Source organism: Syngnathus scovelli, chromosome 15 (assembly GCF_024217435.2).
Source record: "Syngnathus scovelli strain Florida chromosome 15, RoL_Ssco_1.2, whole genome shotgun sequence".
NCBI lineage: Eukaryota > Metazoa > Chordata > Actinopteri > Syngnathiformes > Syngnathidae > Syngnathus > Syngnathus scovelli.
In genome coordinates, this window is record NC_090861.1 from 9,503,110 (window position 1) to 9,512,910 (window position 9,801).

Sequence of the window (9,801 nt, forward strand, 5' to 3'; positions counted from 1 at the left end):
GCCTTTTCTGAATGGAGACTTTCTGTTCTTGAAGGGCCCAGCGCTGTATTGTACTTTCCTGAAAACAGAGCTTTTTGAACAAGAATTGTGATTGAACTCAACCAACCTGTGTAAGTCTAATTTCTGCTTCAGTGTCTTAGCATTTTCCTAAATCTGAAGAAATCAAACAAGCACGCAGTGAGTAAATTGGATAACAGGTGATTGACAATGGGTTTTGCTGTGAGGCGCAGATAACGCGCTCCCTAAATTGTGGACAAAATCCAACAATATGTATACATATGTATATGTATACAGATATATTAGATATAAAATATCTCATAATAAAATCAATAATTATCATATTATCATATAATCATTATGACTTTTAACTCATAATGACTTACCATGGCATTTTTTTATCAACATTAAGTTTTTTCCATTTTCTTTTTCACTGGCGGACATGGCCTGACGTGAGCTGACATAAATTTGTCCAATGAGGATCAAGAGAGTTCAACTGTCTTGCTTCGAATGGCCAATCACGTCAAAGTAAACGGGACAAACCGCGATCACATCGCTTGAAACTCTTGCTCCGACAACAACATTTCTTAAACAAGGCTTTGTCTAGTGCTGTGTGTTTTTTGTTGCGTTTCTATGTGTTTGCGTCGTCTGTGTTCATTTGTTTCAGTTTGGCAGCGAAAACGGCTCCGAGAGAGCTCTTGTTTTTCGATCGCGAGAGAGAGGGCAGACAGAGCTAGCCACGGGTAATGTTAACTGTTAGCTGTCTTGTGATAGCAGTAACTTTAACTGACCAGATGGTCTTTTTTTAAACTTACTGAAGCAATAGCAGAGACAGTACGACGGTCGTTATTGTGTCGTTATTTAATATTATTCTGCTGCGCGCGGGAGAAACTTAATTTACAATGATTACCTGCTACCTACTGTTAATAGTACTGCATTGCCATATACAATACCGTTAAAAAATGACTGCTTCATTTATTTGTACAGTAAATAAACCAGTAATGTAAATGCAACTGAAATCGCAGTATTTAATTGATATTTATTCTGCAGTAAAACAACTAATACTGTAAATGCAACTGAAATCACAGTATTTATTTAGTATACAGTTAAAATATCTAATACTGTAAATACAACTGAAATCACAGTATTTAAATGTTATTTTGTATACAGTTAATACATCTAATACTGTAAATACAACTGAAATCACAGTATTTAACTGGTTTTTATTATAGAGTTAATACATCTAATACTGTAAATACAACTGAAATCGCAGTATTTAACTGTTTTTTGAAATACAGTACTTCACAGTAAATTTTTTACAGTGTAGTGAGTCACCAAACGCGCAACTGCACCGCGCTGGTCGCATTATTGTGACAGATCCGTTGCTAAAATTTAGAAAATATTTTTAAAGTCCTGATGTACTTTCCAAAATTTAAGTGGACCTCAGTGCACAGGGAGCTTTATTTGGTCCGATCGCGCAACCGCAGCGCGCCGGGCGCTCACTGTCGCATTGCTTTAAAGGCCTAGAGAAACCGATTTATGTACAAATCGGTTTTAGTTAGCTTATGGGCTTATAAATATAAATTGACGCTCGAAACAACGAAAAGGAAGCTGTTGCTCTGAAAAATTTAATTTAAATTTGCCGCGCAGACGAGTTTGACTGCACCGAGCCGCCAGCCGGAAGTGAAGTCTCATGACGTCCCAAGTTGTACGCGTTTAGCTTCAGTGAATGTAAACAAAAAGAGAAGAGGGGCCAGCGCGGACACGTCGGGCCAGGCTTGCGGCCAACGCAGCTCGCCCAGCCGTGCCTTCCATTCTCCTGGCGTACGTTTGTTCGCTGGACGACAAGATGGGTTGCGTTCGCCTGATAGGATCCACGAACCGGACAGTGCGTGCCTGCTGTGTGCTCGTGTTCACAGTGGCCTGGTTGACTGTCATCTTTCCGGACTCTGCTGTGCATCGGGAGCGGCTAGCATGCTATCACTCTTATTGTTCATCTTCTTGTTTTATTTTTCCTGTGTTGTTTACTTGTATGTATGTTGTGAACTCTGTCTTATCTTTCCGGACTCTGCTGTGCATCGGGAGCGGCTAGCATGCTATCACTCTTATTGTTCATCTTCTTGTTTTATTTTTCCTGTGTTGTTTACTTGTGTGTGCGTTGTGAACTCTGTCTTATCTTTCCGGACTCTGCTGTGCATCGGGAGCGGCTAGCGTGCTATCACTCTTGTTAGGGTTTTCCAGGTTATCTTTATCATAGGATTATGTTGGAATGCAACAGGTAATAAATACCTTACCTTGTCCTCCTTATCACAAGATCGTAAAACATCCCCTGAGATGTTTAGACTAGAGGACAAGGGCTTTCTATTCAGCCCACTCATACCCCCACTCTGTTCCTCCTAATAAATATGCCCTTGCAGGAAGGAGACCTTTCAGACTTCATTCGATAATCGCTGTTCAGACAGCGACGAATGGACTCTCCACCTGCAGGTGTCTAAAAGAACTTGCTTGTCTTCTGTTTGGTTCTTGCAAAATAAGTTGGAGTGAGCAAATCTCTAACATTTTGGTGCCGAAACCCGGGATCCTCATACCCACCATCTGACCGGCGAAGGAGGACGTGCTGCATTGTCGACAAGCCAGCGTCCATTAGGAGGACCTGGAAAAGAAAGTCCTGGGAAGAGAATTCTTCGCTGGGCCAGCATCTTAGGTCTGCCTTCGTCTGACAGAGGTGGATTGACGGGATCCGGCGGTGCAACGAACCAGGGGACAAGTAAGTTAAAGCGCTAAAGATACGGCTTTGGTTTGTCCGGGCTATGAGATTCGGCTTTGGTTTGTCCGAGCTATGAGATTCGGCTTTGGTTTGTCCGAGCTATGAGATTCGGCTTTGGTTTGTCCGAGCTATGAGATTCGGCTTTGGTTTGTCCGAGCTATGAGATTCGGCTTTGGTTTGTCCGAGCTATGAGATTCGGCTTTGGTTTGTCCGAGCTATGAGATTCGGCTTTGGTTTGTCCGAGCTATGAGATTCGGCTTTGGTTTGTCCGAGCTATGAGATTCGGCTTTGGTTTATCCGAGCTATGAGATACGGCTTTGGTTTGTCCGAGCCATGAGGCCTAAAAAAGCGCTGGAGTTAGTGTGATTGAGTGTGTGACTGGTAGGATAAATTGACTAAAAAGCAGTTCTAGCGTTGATCCATGGCAATAAAACAGGCTAGTAATTTGTTGAAAGGTCAATTTAAACCTGCATTGAGGATCCTCAAAGAAAAAAAAATTGAAAAAAAATTGTAAAACCTTAAGCGACTAAATTAAGATGGGAAATAAGAATGGTAAATCTCTTGCTCTGCTCTTCTTTAAAACGAGAAGTTCATGGCAAGTAGATTTCTTAATTGTATGCAATGCATGCTGAAGTGGAAGAAAATGTATGGAGTACAAGGAAATTTGACAAAGAATTCAGGGTGCATAGTGGCATCCCATTCAATGATACAGCTGAGAGTGCTTATCAACAACAGCTTAAAAATGCGCTCCTCACTAATTTCCGCCCTGAAATGGGCAGTTGGGTGAGGAAACACTTGGTGGAAGCGGACACTGCTTGGTTTACAAAAAACATGCAGTGGCCCGGAGACGCTGATAAAGGGATTGAGAAAGGCAAAAGTTCTGATGTATTTCATCTAGATGATGATAATGATCTAAATGAAGATACAACGATCTTCTTCCAAAGTTCCCAAAGGGGCAGAGGAAGAGTTAGATACCAACAAGGTCGCAGGCCGCCATATAATTCAAAACCCCCACGAGATTCTGACAACTGTTGGAACTGTGGGAGACGAGGACACTTCGCACGAGAGTGTCGTTTTGCAAAACAATATCAATCAAAGGGTGGAGGAAGGAGCAGAGAAAAAGCCAAATTTTTAGCATGACAAGCTTCCTCCTCTTTGACCGCTTATGCTCATACAGAGAAAGAAAGAATAGATGCCCATATGACAGCAAAACATGTCATTGTCAGATTATTAGAATTTTTTTTAGATTATTAGAAATCCTGTCCATCCAAGAAGTATGACAATGCTGTTTGTATGCCTAAATTACAAATGACTAGAGCTCAAATTGTGTTACACCGAAGTTAAAATATGCAAATCAAGTGGTAAAGGAATGCAACTTGCTTCTAGAAGATAAATAAATAAAATTAGAATGTGCTGTCCTCGTGTGCATGGGAGGGACCAGCTCATGATCGACCACAGGAAATGGCCAGCCTGTGACGAATCATTGTTGCTGGGAACTACCTTTTGCATGCGAGAGCTGTGCATGTGTGTGCGTATATGTTAAAATGATGAACATTGGCTAAAGTTTTAGTATAAAAAATTTTTGCTAGACTGTGGTCTATCCAATTTGCACCGCAGAACAGAAATGATTTTGAAAGATAAAAATGAGAGGAAAGAGAGAAATCTGTTTGCGAGCAGAAACTAATCCACACTAGTGCATGTTAGTGTCAAGCCCTCATGAGAAATTCGGAGTTAACAAAACAACGGAACATGCTTTCAGGAATTGGAAGAAGCTAAATTGTGAATTTAAGATTTTGCAATGCTACATTTAATAGGAATAATTGATTGGTTGTGTTATAAGATTATACAAAATTCTAAATGCAAGCTAAATCTGAGAGATTGAGTTCTTCAAATTTAAAAACAAAGGAAAAAATCAGATTAATTTGCCAGTTGGTTGTTTTAGTTAAGTCTTTTTTGAATTGGTGGATTGCTCTACCAGGAAACCTAAGTTGGAAATGATATATGAATGTTGTGTGGTGAGCTTGGATGAATTGGGACCAATGTGATAGAAAGACTCCTTTTTGGAGACTGCGTGTGAGATGCAAATGAACATTGATGAATGATAGCCTGAATGAAAAGAAATTACAGGTTGAATGGTTGAAGTTGTTGGCGACTACTATAGAAAATTAGTAGAGCGACTTTGATGAAAGAGTGATTTTGAGCAGGTTGAATGTTAGAAAGAAACACGTAGCTTTTGGATTGATAATTAACTAGAAAAAAAACTGGAGAACCAGTAACACATGTAGAAGATGTGTGAACTGAGAAATTGAGAAGCGTTTTGGAAAGAAAGTCAAATTAAATGATGATGGAATCGTATGTAGTAAAGAACGCATTCTCCCAAAAAGTTTGTCAAGGTGTGAGGCATGGGCGTTGCCAAGCCTCAGAAGGGGGGGAGTGAGTAGGACTAGGACAGATAGTGGAAGATAGTAATAATACAACACTTTATGACAATGAATTTTCGAATACATTTGGTGTTATATTGTGGTAAATTTTTTGTTCTGGTGTAGATAGTTTAGCAACACGAGAGATTTAGAGGTTCAAAAGAAAGACAGTAAAAAGAAAACATTTTTGATTTGGACAATTGCAGGCTAACAGGAACATGAGAAAGATAAGAACTACGAGGTGGGATCCAATTTCATTGGGGAGATTGAGAATTCACAGCACCATACTCTAAGTCACATTTTTGAGCAAGCATGACAATAACATGTGAGAGGTCAAGACATACAGATCAGGGCTTGATGTGGAAAGCAGACCTCGATGAGTTGATTTTCAATAATGATACTGAAGACAACATACTGTCCGATTAAATTGGAACTATAGATAAAATGTAGCTCAAAAATAGGATGAGTTGCAGGATTTACGATATAAAAACGAGACCGCTGTTATTAGGAGAATTTGAAGTTTGGTAAATAAATGTTACCAGCAAATTGATGGAAGCAGCTACATTTGGAAATAGTCTTACAAGTGTTCAAACCAGCCTGTCATTCTCAGTGTCAGGGCCCCTGAAACCCAATCCAAGACTTCGCCTGCAGCCGTGAACAACCACAAAATGGTGCCTGGCTCTGAAGCACCTTTGACCTTTGGCGAAGGACAAGAAAAGACTGCTGTTGTGCTTGGAGGAGGACAAGTACACTCCGGAGGAAATACAACATCCTCGGGGACGAGAAAAGACAGTGAAAAGCGGAGGAACTCACAATGATGAAAATTGACTCATTTGAACAATAGACTCATTCAAGAGTGATGGATGGGGTCACTCTGAAGCAACAACAAAAGAACACCAACTTGATAGGGTGAAGTGCGGCAAAAAGATATGGACTTGGAGTGTCTGACAACCAAATCGCACTCCTTGCTACGGCGTTCCCAAATTTGGTGGAGCTTGGTTCAAAGTGGAAGGGAGGTTCATTGTGCACTGAGTTTGACAGAACTGAGGAGATTTGATAAATAAATAATTAAAAATTTGAAAAATACGTAGGGGTACAGATTATAATCAGAGATTGAACGGATTTGGATAAAACAAATAGGCTAAAACGGTAGGAAACAAGAGCAAGATCTTATATTTTGGCTCATCAAGCTTAAGACGTAGAGGTCGAGTTCTATAAATTTTAGAACAGGACATTTGGCAGTCAGGAGGAAGCTAGGTTGCTCAATGTACCTACTCAATACAATAGTAAGTTTTTTGCACCACAGTGGAGGTTGGATGGTCAGAAAGTTAGGTACGTTCAATTTTTGACATTCACACAATCATGCATAGGAGTCACAAGGCAACAGTTAACAAGACAATGACTGCAATAGGGGCCACCTACGACTGCACCGACATGGAAAAGTAGAAGTGAGAGAGCAGAGTATGGGATTATATGCTAAAACGTCTGCTATACAGTTACCGATAGGAGATTCTATCAAGAGAAGCTACATGAGAGATGGATTAGAATCTCTTTGTCTGCGTGGGTGCGTGTGCGTGTGTGTGTGTGTGTGTTCACACCCTGTGTGGATGCGAGCGTGTGAGGAGAAAGAAGGCATGGGTAAGACAATCTCTTTTAAACCAGGAGGCAATAAATGGGAACGCCCCTGTCATAAATAGTTTTTGGTTAAAGGGAATCATTAGGAAGTGTTCAAACTCTTCCCGCAAACATTCCTATTTGCCAGTTAAATGGGCACTACAATTGACTACGAGAGTTGCAAACAACAGATGAAGAGCAGTCCTTGGCAGATTATATGATCAGGACGCTCAAACTGTGTCAAAGACAAATTTACTGCCGCTTGATCTTTCCTCCTCACAGGTCGACAACCCCATCAATCCAGGAGACTGGGTCTACATCGAGGTCATTAAAGGAAGGAACTGGGCCAGCCACGACGGGAGGGACCATTCCAAGTCTTGCTGACTACACATGTTGCACCCAAGGTTGCAGGACCCACAAATGCATTAACGATGACTGCTCTCCAGGAGGAAACTGGATGGGAGCTTTGGACATCACCGCTGTGTGCCAGGATGAGAGAGCCGTTTTCAAGGTGTAAGGGCTCTACTACCAACATGGCTGCACCATCGGACGGGACCTACTTCATTCAGAAGTTCAGAGGCACTGCCTCACCTGCATCCTATGAGTGCACGTGCCTGTTCAGTACGGATCATGGTTTTGTGGTCACGAGAGTTGTCCGATGCTGCCTGCCAACTGGACACGAGTGTGTGCGCCAGTGTGTGTGACAGACCTCACCTACAGACTAGAACATCAGCAGCTGACGAAAATGCGAGCACATATACAACTTCTTAGACGTGACAGATGTGATAATGATAATGAGACGTGGATTGCGTAGATGCTGTTCTGTTGAGCATGTATTACGGAAACTTGTTGATTTGACCATCAAATATGCTTCGCAAGTAATGGATACGCTGATGTACTGTTTCTTTGTTTTTCTTTTTGTTTTTATTGATAGCATTCTGGTCGCCTTAAGGCAAAGGGACCGTGTAAGAATTTTCCTGCTAATAACATCTGGCCAGCAGGTTTTTCGCTTACACAATAAGTTTGATCTGGGGTATTAAGGTAATGCCTCATCTTCACTGGAAAGTGTTGCTATCATTGTTTGTTGTTTTTATTTTTCCTATTCTTCTTTCTTCATTATACATATATATGTGTTTTTTTCTTACTTGTCTTTGTTGTTTGGGGTAGCATAATCATATGATAAAACAGGAGGGAGATGTTAGGGTTTTCCAGGTTATCTTTATCATAGGATTATGTTGGAATGCAACAGGTAATAAATACCTTACCTTGTCCTCCTTATCACAAGATCGTAAAACATCCCCTGAGATGTTTAGACTAGAGGACAAGGGCTTTCTATTCAGCCCACTCATACCCCCACTCTGTTCCTCCTAATAAATATGCCCTTGCAGGAAGGAGACCTTTCAGACTTCATTCGATAATCGCTGTTCAGACAGCGACGAATGGACTCTCCACCTGCAGGTGTCTAAAAGAACTTGCTTGTCTTCTGTTTGGTTCTTGCAAAATAAGTTGGAGTGAGCAAATCTCTAACAACTCTTATTGTTCATCTTCTTGTTTTATTTTTCCTGTGTTGTTTACTTGTATGTGCGTTGTGAACGCTGTCTTGTCACCCTGGGATAGTGAGAAACGTAATTTCGATCTCTTTGTGTGTCTTGACATGGAGACTTTGACTTTGAAAAGTATGTGGAAGCGTGACGGGAGGGGCACAATTCAGAAAACGTGCTCAGCTCGACGGAAAAATGCGATTTAAGCAATAAAAGTAAAAATGTGCCTAAAACCTAAACCAAACGCTGCAGATGTTCATTTCTCCATGCGCAGTGGTCAACTCGGCACTCTAAAGCCCCGTGAGAACTTTTTACTATGCCAACCTAACCACAGTGACGGGAGAGACACAATTCAGAAAACGTGCTCAGCTCGTCGAGAAAATGCGATTTAAGCAATAAAATTAAAAATGCTTATAAAACCTAAACCAAACGTTGCAGGTGGTCATTTCTTCATGTGCCGAGATCAACTCGGCACTCTAAAGCCCCCAAGAGCACTTTTTACTATGCCAACCTAACCAGAGTGACGGGAGGGGCACAATTCAGAGAATGTGCTCAGCTCAGCCCAAGTGAACTGCTAGATTCATCATATTCTGCGTCAAAAGAGGTTTCTGAATCGGATAAAATGATGCTAATATTGCCGCAAGAAACGGAGCTGTCGCTATCATCTGCCATATTGTTTGGGTTTGTTGTTGACATCCAGATGTACAACTTGTGACATCACAGTAATGGCGCCGCCAGTGTGGCTTCGTGCGGGACCCGATCGATAAACTGGCATTTCATTTTAGCTTTATTCTTAGTAATCGGTGTCCATTTTTAATTTCCAATGCGGCAAATGTGTTCACTTTATACATTCTATCAAATTCTGTTCTAATTGATTGCTTTCTTTGCTATGGAGGCATGATTAGGGGTTAATACAATCCTCAAAGTAACGAAAATACACTAACAACGGAGTCAGTCGGCATCCGGGCTGCGTGGTCGGGTTTTCTTGGGTCGAGGTTCGACCTCCGAATTTTGTTCGACAACCGAAGCAAAAAAATCTCGAATTTTTTGTTCGAATTCCGATTTGTTCCGGGACGTTGGAAAACCGAGGTTTGACTGTAAAATAAATAGATGCAGCTCACTGACAAGTGCCGCTATTTGAGCTCATTTTGGAACAGTCCTACGGGCGACCTGGTGCCCGCGGGCACCGTGTTGGTGACCCCTGCAAGACTGACACCGTCGGTCTTATCTGATGCATACACTTAAAAACAAATAATTAATCTCTATTAACTTGTCAGTTGCCTTATAGTTAACAGAATTAGCTTACAATAACATCAGTCTGTATTACACACATATACAACTGTACTTAAAGAGATGTGTCATCAATGTACAACTAACATGTAAGCCTGGAGCCTACTGCCTAGTCATCGGGCAGTAAGCGGGGGACACCCTGAACCAGTTGCCAGCCAATCGCAGGGCACAC

The 9,801-nt window shown here is 41.4% G+C and overlaps 1 long non-coding RNA gene across 1 annotated transcript; it reads left to right on the forward strand.

The window, feature by feature from the left end:
- The first annotated feature begins 1,423 nt into the window (after positions 1-1,423).
- LOC125982517 (uncharacterized) lies at positions 1,424-8,269 on the forward strand. Its single transcript, XR_011088241.1, has 2 exons — positions 1,424-4,891; positions 4,969-8,269. It is a non-coding gene; the product is annotated as an uncharacterized lncRNA (long non-coding RNA).
- The last annotated feature ends 1,532 nt before the right edge of the window (positions 8,270-9,801 follow it).